We start from the raw sequence: 11,887 nt of genomic DNA on the forward strand, positions 1-11,887 counted from the left end.
CATGGCTTCCTTTTTGCCTTCTTTGTGGAAGAGAGTAAAATCCAAAGATGGAGTTTTTAAAAAACCTGAATGAAATCCAGATGATTTTCCTTTCTCAGTTCATTCCTGAGTTCATCACTTGAATAATGACCTTTGTTTAAGTAGTGACTGAAACGATTGTAGTTGCCTCTCTCATTTGCATAATTGATCATTCAATTTGGATCAATGTTGGCCTAAGGTTTAGTAGGTTTGTGAAGGATTATATATTTTAAAACATTTGTTGTTGCTATTGAATATAATAACATGAATATTGTTTTTCAATAGGAAGAGTTCTGATCTAACAAATACCCTAACTTCAATTTTTGCTATTCAAATGGTCAGCAATAATTCCCAGCTCCTGCACAATCTCACACTTGGTTACTCCATCCATGACAACTACGGAACCACCTTCCGCACTTCAGATGCCTTGCTGGACATGCTCTCCACTGGAGAATCCAATGTCCCCAACTACAGCTGTGGGAGGAAGGACAACATCCTGGCTCTGATTGATGCAGCAGGAAGCGACATCTCCATCCCGATGTCAATGTTTGTAGGCACCTACAAAGTCCCACAGGTTTGTGTGTTTTTCTCTATCTGGTAAGGTGAGTGGGGTGATGGGGATGAACAACAGATCCAATATCTTCATAGAATTCAAGAGCAGCTTTTCAGAATATTAGGGAACATATCAATGATGTTTTAGTCTATTATATTCATCTTCAAATTGACCATTAAAGGCCTGAAGAGCCATAAGGTCCCTAGAGAATATTCTACTGAATATTCTACTATTGAAAAACTATCCAGGTTTTGAGGTCCTCCATTAGCATATTCATTTTCACATATCAATAATATCTGTCTTATCCAATTGAAATCAAGTTGGCAATAGTCCTGTCTATGTATAAAAAATATTCAGACCAAGAAGAGTATCTTTGGGATGGATAAAAGGAGTTCAGCTCCTGCCCTCATAGATAATTGTTAATTTACACACTTTCTGCTTTGTATAAATTCAGGATATATAATTATTGGGTTAAAATTAAAGTGATGAAACAGACATAGTCCCCAAAAAGACAAAATTTCAATTAAACACTTATTGGATTGTACAACTGTCAATTTCAGTTAGCAGTTGTGCTCTTGTACATCTAGAGAAGAAGCTGAAAAATTGCTTCACAAAGAATTTGGGATATAGAAGCTGAGAAAGAGGTTTTAGTACTCAAAAATAGCATATAATACAGCCCTATATCTTAGATCCAGACATTTTATGTAACATCTGCTAATTTGAATCTAATTGTTGGAATTGTATGGGTGACACAGAAATTTACATTGCATTTTTTTGGGGGGTTTAATATGATTTTACATTCCATTTTTATAGACAATCTTGTTAATATTCTGTCTTAAATATTTTAAACCATGACTAAGGAACAAACTATTCTTATATATTCATCAAAAAAAAATGGGTTTGTCAATAAGTAATATTTTGGAGTTGATCTGGACCACATTATAACACAGCATTCTTCATTACTTTTTTCAGATCACTGCTCTAATTCCTTCAGAGGCTCTGAGTGATAAAAGGAGATTCCCTTTTTCCACCAGATGCTCCCCAAAGAAGGATTCCAATACCCAGCAATTGTCCAGCTGCTCCTCCATTTCAGATGGACCCTGATTGGCCTCTTTGCTTCAGACACAGAAAATGGAGAGAATTTCATGAGGACTTTCCTCCGATGCTTGTCAGGAATGGAATTTGTGTGGTTATATCAGAACGATTCACAACAACTGGACAAATAGCACCCCTCAGGGAGGCCCTCTCTAAGTGGAGACAAATCAATGTCTTTGTTCACTTCATAGAATTTTTTTCCATCTGGGACAGAATTTTTCCTTTCCATGAAGCACTTATGCATTTGCCAGGACCCATTGAAGGGAAAGTCTGGATCCTCACAAATTTTGCACTGTATACAATGAAGAAGCACATATGTCTCAAATACATCCATAGTATTTCGAGTTTTGGTTATCTGTCAAAAACAAGGCCAACAGATGCTGCCTTTGAACCCCATTTCTTTGTGGAAGATCCGTTTCAAGATCATTATTTTCGCTGTTCCCTTTCCAAGCACGTCTTTTCTGTCAAAGGCCGCAGAAGATGCACCCAGAAAGCCCCACTGGAGACCCAGGAGAAAAGGAACAGGAAACGGATCATAAATGACCGTCATCACTACAGTATCATTCAGACTCTGTCACAGGCCATGAATGCCGCTTATTCCTCCAGACCGAGGAGGGGAAGGAAGGAGGGAGAAAAGAGGTTGGGGGCTCCGAGGCTGCAGCCATGGCAGGTATGGGGTCCCGATAGGAATCGATTAATCTGAGATCCTTTTGGAGAAGGAACCCAAAGGAGAAGGAGGGGAACATCTCAACCTTCTTGTGCTGCAAAAGGTCAAGAGATTTGCACCATCTAATTGCTCCTGTCTGACGCTCCGGAATAACAGGGAGCAGATCTGAAGTTTCTGTCTAGCCTCTGTTGGAAGAAATATCCTTCTGGGTTCAGTTCCTAGTGGGGAAGAAAGACGCTGGAAACATGGTGACTGCTTGGAAACATGGTTTAATGGTGGACAGGATCACATGCCTTGGTTGAGGAAAGAAGGGCTGAGATGCTGAGAGTGCAATTGTTTTATGCCCTCTGTTGGGATTTGAATTTGAGCTTGTATTCTGATCGGCTGTCAGACTCCCATGGGGCCATGCAGGGGCAACTCTGTAGGCTGTCCTGAGTCCCAGGCTTGGTTGAGCCTCGCTGGATGATGGTGATGGCTTTGGGCAATTCCTATATAGCTTTACCTGGAGTAGATCTTTGTTATGTAAAATAAACTGGCCTAGGCCAGAGTAATGGTCCATTAGCAAAGGTGGGAGGGGGCGGAGTTTCAGCCTCTCTGAATTTCTACTTTTCTTTTAGGGGAAATATATTCTCCCTTTTTAGTATATCCTAAAATATTTTATTTTCCTAGGAATGAGGAAGGGTTTTAACTACTCCCAACACGTCTTTCAGTCCTTGGAAGAGTGTTGAATCCTCCCTTGTCCAACTGAGAGATTTTGTAAGTTGGAGAAGCTGCTCTCATAATCTCCTCCTTGTCTTCTCTCAAGACTCAGTTTCAGGTTTCAGTCAAGTACGATTTTGAGATTGTTTTCTTAAACATGTATTTATTTACAAATAACTCAAGATGGCAAATGTCTCCAATAGAGCTTCCTCGTTCATCCAGTCCACTTTTACTACAGTCAGAGACCAGCATTACAAATAATAATAATAATAATGGAGAAAAATAAAAATAAATGACAGTCAAGGGGCAGTTAGAGTCTGCCTAATGCTGAGTCATGTGCAAAATATGTGGCAATATAAATGTCCTAAATAAATAAATACATAATTTTGCGTTACGGCAGAACAGAATTTGGCCCCATTCAGAGAAACTCTTTCCTATTGATCTTAGAACTGCAGTTGCACATAAAAGAGTTCCTGGATATTTTATTAGGAGAGGCGTCACAAAGTGAATCCCTGAGTCCTGGACTTCCGGTTTGTCGGCTTCGTGAGCGGCAGGGATTTGCGACTCTGAGCGATCCCTGCCGCGCTAGCCGCTTTTGGTGCTCCGATCCGGACGGGTTCAGAGCTAGGTTACCCTGTAGGGGTAGCTGAAGATAGGGGGATCCGGGAAGGGGTTTGGGGGTGTTGCAGACCCCTCCCGGCCGGCAGAACCCCCTTTTCCCAAGACGGTGCAGCGGCGGTCTGCAATGGCCGCCACAAAGAAGCTGGCAGCCGGGTAAGAATGCGCAGGAGGAAGTGGAGAAAGCTTTTGAAAAGAGAAAGTTTTTCTTGGTCCCCAGGACTCTAAGATATACTTAACAAAACTCCTGGAGATTATGGCTTTCTGAATGATACCTTCTAGAAGAGAAAATAAGCGGCAGCTTGGTGATGCTGAAAGGAAAGTTTACTCTCCTTCTCTACAGATTTAATAAGTGGATATTAAGAAACCTATTTTTTTTTAGGTAAAAACTGGCTTTAAGTGATAAGTGAGAAGGAGAGGACTAAAAAAAATATTTGTGTGCTAAGACTGTTGGAGGAGATGCCTTAAGGATTTGAAGACTGAAATATATTACAATAAGACTTTAAGAAACAGATTTGTACTTTCTTTTTTTTTCTGATTGACACTACCCCAGGAAGAGAAAGTGAGAACTTTGCCTTGGCTTGGACTGATTGATAACTTTGGGACTGTTTTATTTTTTTTGAAATATCTTGGTTGTTGTAGGAAGAAAGAAGGGGAAAAGAAAAGAAAAGATTTATAATGGCTTTTCTGTTGAGGAACTGAGAAAAGAATATGAGCAAACAAAAAAAATGGTGGAGATGGTGTGAAGGAAGCCTTCCTTTTCTTAGAAATGGCGCTTGCATAACTATCAACAAACATTACAGCAGATGAAGACAGCAGAAGAAGAAGGAGGAGAGGAAGAAGCCATCTTTAATGAATTTCAGAATTTAACCAATAAAGAAGGAAGAGGGAAAGGAAGAGAAATGAAGGACTTAAGATTTAAAAAACATTTAAGAAGGGGGAAAATAAGGTGCAAAATCAACATAATGATAGTAAACAAAAGGAAAAGGAACACAACAGAGAAGAGAAGCCAGTAAGGCAGAGGCTAGAAGAAGAGGGAGTAGAAAGGTTTGGTGGGGGAAGAAAGGAAGGAAAATGGTGGAGAAAAGCCACAAAGTTTTGAAATTAGATGGGAAAAAGGAATCTTTTTAGGGATAAAGGGTAAAGTATAAATTCTTTAAAAAAGGTTTTGCAAGGTACATAAGATGATATTGTAGCATTGTATTAGAAATAGAAAATTAAAATGGTTTAAGAGTTGATAAGAGATTAAAATGTTGAAATGTTTAGTAATGATTGATTTTAAATTTATTAATATTAAAGGGAAGGTTTAGAATATTGAGTTTTGATTAAAGAGTTTAATAAGATTATGATATTGATGTTATTATAAAATTTTTATTATAGCATTTGTTCTTGGAAAAGACAATGGGAATGTTATAAGATTCAACATTTAGATTTACTGTTTAACTATGCATTTAATTATTTTGGATTTACTATTTAGATAGAATGTACCAAGCAGAATCGGATTGGGTACTGGGTGTTATTTTAAATGTTAATTTGATTAATTTAGAGGGGAGACAGAAAGGCATCATACTCTGATTAGTGATTTCAGGAGAAATTCTCTTTTTTTTATTATTATAAGGAACGAGATAAAGGGATAATAAAGAATGGACAAAAGATACAAATGTAATGACTCAAATTAAGATGGGTTAATTAAGATAGAATTAAGAAGAGTGAAATGTGTGGAGAAGTTAATATAGAAGACTTAGAATGGTAAATAAAATAAGTAATGATATGTAAGATGAGCATGAATATAATTGAAGTTCATGAAGAGAGAGATATCTGGGGCCAAGTTAATTTCCTAAAAGATTTTTATTGTTTTTCTTTTATGTTCTATGTGTTCTGTGTTTATGTTTCTGGGAGAATTAGTGGAACCTTGCAGAAGTATAGAATGGGAATGATGGTGGCCAAGTCAGAAAGAAATAGATGAAACAATAATAATGAAACTGAATAAGAGTAAAGAGAGGTAAAGAGAAACTGGATAAGAGGTTTTTGTATGCTTATATGGAAATGGTTTAAAATAGAATTAAGGTTTTATCTGACTTGTTAAATTTATAATGGAAAAAGGTTTAAGTATGTAATGGTTAATGATGATTTGTTTGTTTTTGAAAAATTAATAAAACTTGTTTAAAAAAAAGTGAATCCCTGAGTCCTGATAGGAGATGCCGCATAGCAGGCTGTGAACTCACTGGTGGGATTCAAAATTTTTTTACTACTCGTTCTGTGGGCATGGCTTGAATTTGTGGGCGTGGCTTGGTGGTCACGTGACCAGATGGGCGTGGCTTGGTGGCCATGTGACTGAGTGGGCTTGGCCAGGTGGCCATGTGACTGGCAAACCAAATACAATTAGTCCTCACTTAATGGCCGGTTGCTTAGCAAGTGTTCTAATTTATGACTGATCTCCCCAGAGCTACTTGTCCTGTTTTTGGAGTTTTGACAACCATAAACACAAACACACAAACACACATGCACACACAAACGCACTCACACTCACACACACAGACACACACACACAGAGCTTTCTAACCCTGCTATTCTTTGATTCTGTAAGGATCTCCTGCTGGAGCAGGGGTTGGACTAGATGACCTCCAAGATTCATTGCATGCCAGCCCTAGATTCCTGTGCTGCTTCAAAGAGTCTTCTGAAGCCAGGGTTTGTGTGCTTCTTTCCTCTCCTTTTTTTCTCCCTCCCTCCCTCCTTCCATGTATTTATCTATCCATCCATATATCTCATTCACTTTCTCCATTCTCCCTCTCTTTCTTTCTCTCTTTCTCTCCCTCTTTCTTTCTTGCTCTTTCTTTCTCTTTCTTCTCTTGCCCCCCTCTCCTCCTCTCTCTCTCTCTCTCTCTCTCACTCACACACACACACAGACACAGAGAGTAGGGAAGAGAGAGGGGGAAGATAGGGACCCAGCCTCTTCGCTATCCCCCACCGTCCCCTTCCCTTCTCAGGCCAGGTGAGGGAGGGAGGGTGAGGGGCAGGGCCAGCCGCTTCAGGCAAGGTGAAGAGGCGTCGACCAAGCACGGGAGAGTAGAAGCCTGGGAATGGCGGCTCCCGGCTCAGCTGGCCTGAGGGCTCCTGCAGGCATATCGCGACAAGGGGGCGAGAAGCCCCAGGACATCCGCCCACCACCTGCTGGCTGGCTGGGCCAGGCTGGGCTGGAAGAGGCGCATCCGCGGGAGAAGGAAGAAAACGTATCTGGGAGGGAGGGCAGACAGGCAGATGTCCCAGGGCTGCTCCACGTGCGCACTGCATCAGTAGCACAGCACGGCTGCACACACAGTGCGCATGTGCAACAGCCCTGGGACATCTGCCCGATCTGCGCCACAGCCACCACGTGGTAGGGAAAGCTAGGAGAGCGACTGGGACAAGCGGGCGACCCGGTTCGGGGTGTGGCCAACCAGGGGTGACCACCGGTTCACCTGAGCCGGTGACAACTGGTTGAATACCACCTCTGCGTGAGCTGCAGTTCGAGTGGCCCCTTGTCCTCAGGGGCCCAGTCTCAGCTCAGGCGCTCTTTCTTTGTATCGGCCCCCTGAAACGGCTCTGGGAACTCCGTTGCAGCTCTGGAGGTTAATTCCCTTTGGACTCTTGGCAGGGTTATTCGATATAAATATCTCGTTGCTCTAAAGGCTGCTCAAATAAACATTCTTGGGAAGAGCAGCCCCATCTTGTTGGATTTCCAGATCTTTGAGACCTTGTTTGAGTTCACTAAGTGCACTAATTCATCCCCCATTCTTAAAAGCCCTTCCCTGCAGAAGCCATGGGGGCTGAGTACCAATGAGTAGTTGTGTGTTCATTTTCCCCACAACAACAACCCTGTGAATTGAGTTGGGCTGAGAGACTGGCCCCAAATCCCCCAGCCTGCTTCATGACCAAGGCGGGACTTGAACTCACATCCTCTTGGTTTCTACTTCGGAGGCTTAATCAGTAGAGCAAACTGGGTCCCTTATATACTTATCAAGCTTGGCACAATCCTTCATCCAGTGCATCATTACTGTCCTTGTATGAGATACTATAATTTATCAAATCCTAAAACCCAGATAGTTTTTGTTGTGTCCGGCGCAGGAAGGAAGCTCGGAGTCAGTGACAAGTTCAGCTCTTTATTGTGCTCCAGTTACATGCTTAGCTTTAAGGAAAAAAACTGCGGCTTTTTATTCTCAAGCCGCGGCGGCCGCGACCAATGACATCGTTTCGAATCTCCCGCTCTTGGCTTGTCCAATCGCGGGAGATTCTTAACGGGCCAATCGGTGCGGCTCGCTCGGCCAATCCGGTCGCGCGCGCTTTAGCCAATCACGCGCGGGTTTACAAGAATGCTAATTAACTGTACAGAACACCCCTCCCCTCTTGGTTTGTTCCTACGAACGTAGTCCCGTAAGTAGGCGGGGCTCCGTACCTGTCTACTGGACTTGCGCAGGTCAGTTGTTCCTTGGTTTTCGACCTGCTCGGTCGGGGTTTTTGTTTCTCTTTGTCCATGGGATGGAATCGTCTGGAAGGTGTTGCCTGGCCTGTTGTTGCAGTTCCCTCCCGGTCTACCGGGTTGGTCGAGCTGCGACTTTCGCCGCTCCCGCCTGGTCTTTCCGGGCTGGTTGAGCTGGCCTGGCTGCTTCTCCCTGGTGAGGCTTCGAGTTGGCTGTTATCTGGTGAGTATTGCTGGTTATATTCTATCCTTCCTTGGCCCCCTGTATCTTCCCTCCCCCCTTGGTTTGTGTTAATGGGGTTGCCTGTGTTTGCTTGCGTGTCGGTTGTGTTTCTTGCCCTTGATCTTAATTGATCGATGTGGCGTTTCCACGCTTGTCCGTCCGTTGTCTGCAGTCTGTATGAGTGGGGGCCTGTTTGTTGGGTTATGGTTGCCGGTACCCATAGTGGGTCTCCGGTAAGGTTTTTTGCATAGACTGCATCGCCCGGTGTAAATGCCCGGTGTTTGCTCGATGAGTCTGGGGTTTTTCCGGGTTGTATGTGGGGTGTAGTCTGTCAAGTGGGGACCTTAGTTTCCTCCCCATTAATAATTCTGCCGGGCTTTTGTTTGTTGTCGTATTTGGGGTTATATGTTGTATTAGGAGCATTTTATTTATTTTTTCTTGTATGTCCCGTGTTCGATTTTCTGGATGGTTTTTTCGTAAATTGAACCATCCATTCCGCCCTACCATTGGCCGCCGGATGAGCCGTCGCTGTCAGTGTGTGTCGAATGCCCGTTCCGCTAGGAATTTTTCGAATTCAGCGAAGTGAATTGGGGCCCGTTGTCTGACATGATGACATCCGGGAGACCGTGGGTCGCGAACATTTTGTTGAGTACTCTGGTGACAGCTTCAGTTGTGGTGGTTTTCATGTTGCTTACCTCCAGCCAATTGGAGTAAGCGTCCACCGTGATGAGGAATGTGTTTCCTCTTGTGGGACCGGCAAAGTCTATATGTATTCTAGACCATGGTCCCCTGGGGGTCTCCCATTCTAGTATTGGTGCGGCAGGGGTTTGGTCTGGTCTCTTGGCAGCGTGAGCACCTGGCCACCCAACCCTCAATATCCTTATCTATGGCTGGCCACCAAGCGTAGCTTCTGGCCAAGGCTTTTGTTCGTACGATGCCCGGGTGCCCTTCATGTAAAAGTTTAAATACTTTCCCTTGCAGCTTTTCTGGTACGACCACCCTGTCCCCCATAACAAACAACCTTTCTGCAAGGACAGTTCTGTTTGCCGGTTTCTGAATGTCCTGAATGATTCGTCGTTGTCTTTTTCCGCCACCCTTTTTCTACCCAATGCAATACCCGCACCAGACGTTTGTCTTTATTAGTTTCTCAGGCAATGTCTGACGCGGTTATGGGTAGATCGGGTAACGCCTCTATGCTGAGGGTGGTCGTTGTGGGTGCTGGGTCGCCCTCGAGGTCGGGTAATGGTGAGCGGCTCAGTGCGCCTGCATGGGTGATTGTCTTACCGGGCGGTGTGTTAGCCGGTAGTCGTAGGCGGTGAGGAATTCGGACCACCTTGTCATCCTGGGGGATAGGATGTTCGGTGTAGCCTTATTTCCCGCCAGGATTCCTAGCAACGGCTTGTGGTCTGTGATAATTGTGAATCGGCGGCCGTAAAGGTACTCGTGGAATTTCTTTACGGCCGCAACGATGGCAAGGGCTTCCTTGTCCAGTTGGCTGTAGTTCCTTTCTGGCTTGCTAAGTGTTCTTGAGAAAAAGGCAATGGGTGCTTCTCTCCCGTCCGTTAGGGCATGGCTGAGGACGGCACCTACGCCAAAAGGTGAGGCGTCGCATGTGATGGTGAGGGGTAGAGTCTCGTTGTACTGTATGAGGACGGCATCCGAGGTTAACAGGTCTTTTGTTTTCCTGAATGCGGCGTCCTCACGTGTCCCCCAGGTCCATTTTGCCGTTTTGCCGAGGAGCCTATGCAAAGGCTCCGCCGGTCGCCTTTTGGGGTAAGAATACATTATAAAAATTGAGCAGTCCCAGAAATGCCTGTAACTCTGTTTTGTTTTTGGGAGTCGGGGCTTCCTTGATGGCTTTTACTTTGTTTCCGGTCGGGTGGAAGCCATGTCGGTCTAGGAGGTACCCCAGGAACTCGACTTGCTCTGTGTAAAGCTGGCATTTTTCCCTTTTTACTTTTAAACCGGCCCTCTTGAATTTCTCAAGTACCTCCCTTAGGCGACCCTCTAGTTCTTTCCGGTTGGCTGCTGATACTAGTACGTCATCGAAATAAGGGACCACCCCTTTTATTCCTTGTAGGAGTCTCTCCATGAGGCTTTGGAAAATCCCGGGGCCACGCTGACTCCAAACTGGAGTCGGTTACAACGAAATGCCCCCCGGTGGGTGACAATAGTCTGTGCCTCGGCGGTTTCTTCGTCAACCGGCAGTTGCTGATAGGCTTGTGCCAGGTCGAGCTTCGCGAAGACTTTGCCCCCCAGTGAGTGAAGTAGATGTTGCACGACTGGGACGGGGTATGCGCTTTGTTGCAAGGCACAATTGAGGGTGGCCTTATAGTCCCCACAGATCCTTACTGACCCGTCTGGCTTAATTGGGGTGACTATTGGGGTCTCCCACCGGGCATGATCAATGGGTTGCAGAACCCCCTGCTTGACGAGCTTGTCAAGCTGCTCGTCTATTTTTCCCCGTAGTGCGAAAGGCACCCGCCTCGGCTTTAGGCGTATGGGGGCGATGTTTGGGTCTAGACTGAAGGAGATAGGGGGCCCTCGGTACTTGCCTAAAGTGCCGCCAAATACTTCTTGGAAGTCCTTAGCCAGCTGCTGCTCCCAGTCGGCTTCCTTGATGTGGTTTATTCCGGTGACTTCGATGCCCAGTGGTGCGAACCATTGGAGTCCTAGGAGGCTGGGTCGGTTCCAGTCCACGATTGTCAGGGGAAGTTTTGCGGTGCGGCCCTTGAAGGTCACCTCGAACTGTCCGGTCCTGATGATGGGGATTCGGTTCCCTTGGTAGTCCTTGACTATCAATTTTTGGTTCTCCAGCCCTGCCTTGTGGATGTTAGGCACCAGCCGCTTGATTTCTTTCCAGGCGATCATGGAGAGGTAGGATCCGGAGTCCACCTCCATTCGGCAGGGCTCGCCCTCGATGCTCACTTCCACATAGACCTTACGGGTATCGTTGGTCTCGGCGTGGCCATTCGTGACTGTCTGGTGGGTTTCCTCCCTTTGTCAGTCTTCCCCGTTTCATCGGCCCCGGCTGTCTCTGTTCCAGCGAGTGTCGGCTTGGCACTCTCGGTGCCTGGGGGGTGTGTTGTCTCGCCTCTGGTTGCTCGGTTCTCGGCGTCGGGGGCTGTAAGTTTTCCTAAGCCGGCAGACTCGCGCGATGTGGCCCCTCTTATTGCAATGCCGGCATGTCGCGTCGAAAAAACGGCAGTCTGCTCGGTAGTGGTTTCCCCCGCACCCTGCGCACTGAGTCCCCGACTTACGACTTCATTGGTCTCGTCGGTCTCGTCCTGCCTGGAGCCGATGGACGTCTTCTTCTTCTCCTTCGTCCGGGGTGTCCGAGGCGGAGTCCAGGTTGCCGTGGTGTATGGCGGTTTCTCGGCGGCTTGCCTCGGGGTTGTTGGCGCGGTCCCCGTTCTCTGCCTTCCGCAGTCGGGCCGCTGATTTCTTGGTGGCTTCGGCTGCGGACGCTTCTGCCAGGGCGACATCGAGACTGATGTCGCCCTTTGCCATTAGGCGGCTCTTCAATGCCTGGTCCCGGAGACCTAAGACCACGCGGTC

General features: G+C 45.7%; 1 long non-coding RNA gene across 1 annotated transcript; it reads left to right on the forward strand.

Annotated features, from left to right (window-relative positions):
• Positions 1-434: 434 nt before the first annotated feature.
• Positions 435-2,889, forward strand: LOC148128697 (uncharacterized). The gene is made up of 2 exons (XR_015746168.1): positions 435-592; positions 1,544-2,889. It is a non-coding gene; the product is annotated as an uncharacterized LOC148128697 (long non-coding RNA).
• The last annotated feature ends 8,998 nt before the right edge of the window (positions 2,890-11,887 follow it).

This window comes from Notechis scutatus, unplaced genomic scaffold, assembly GCF_049901735.1.
Source record: "Notechis scutatus isolate UNSWTSFEM ecotype Mainland unplaced genomic scaffold, rNotScu1.2 NSCUCTG164, whole genome shotgun sequence".
Lineage (NCBI taxonomy): Eukaryota > Metazoa > Chordata > Lepidosauria > Squamata > Elapidae > Notechis > Notechis scutatus.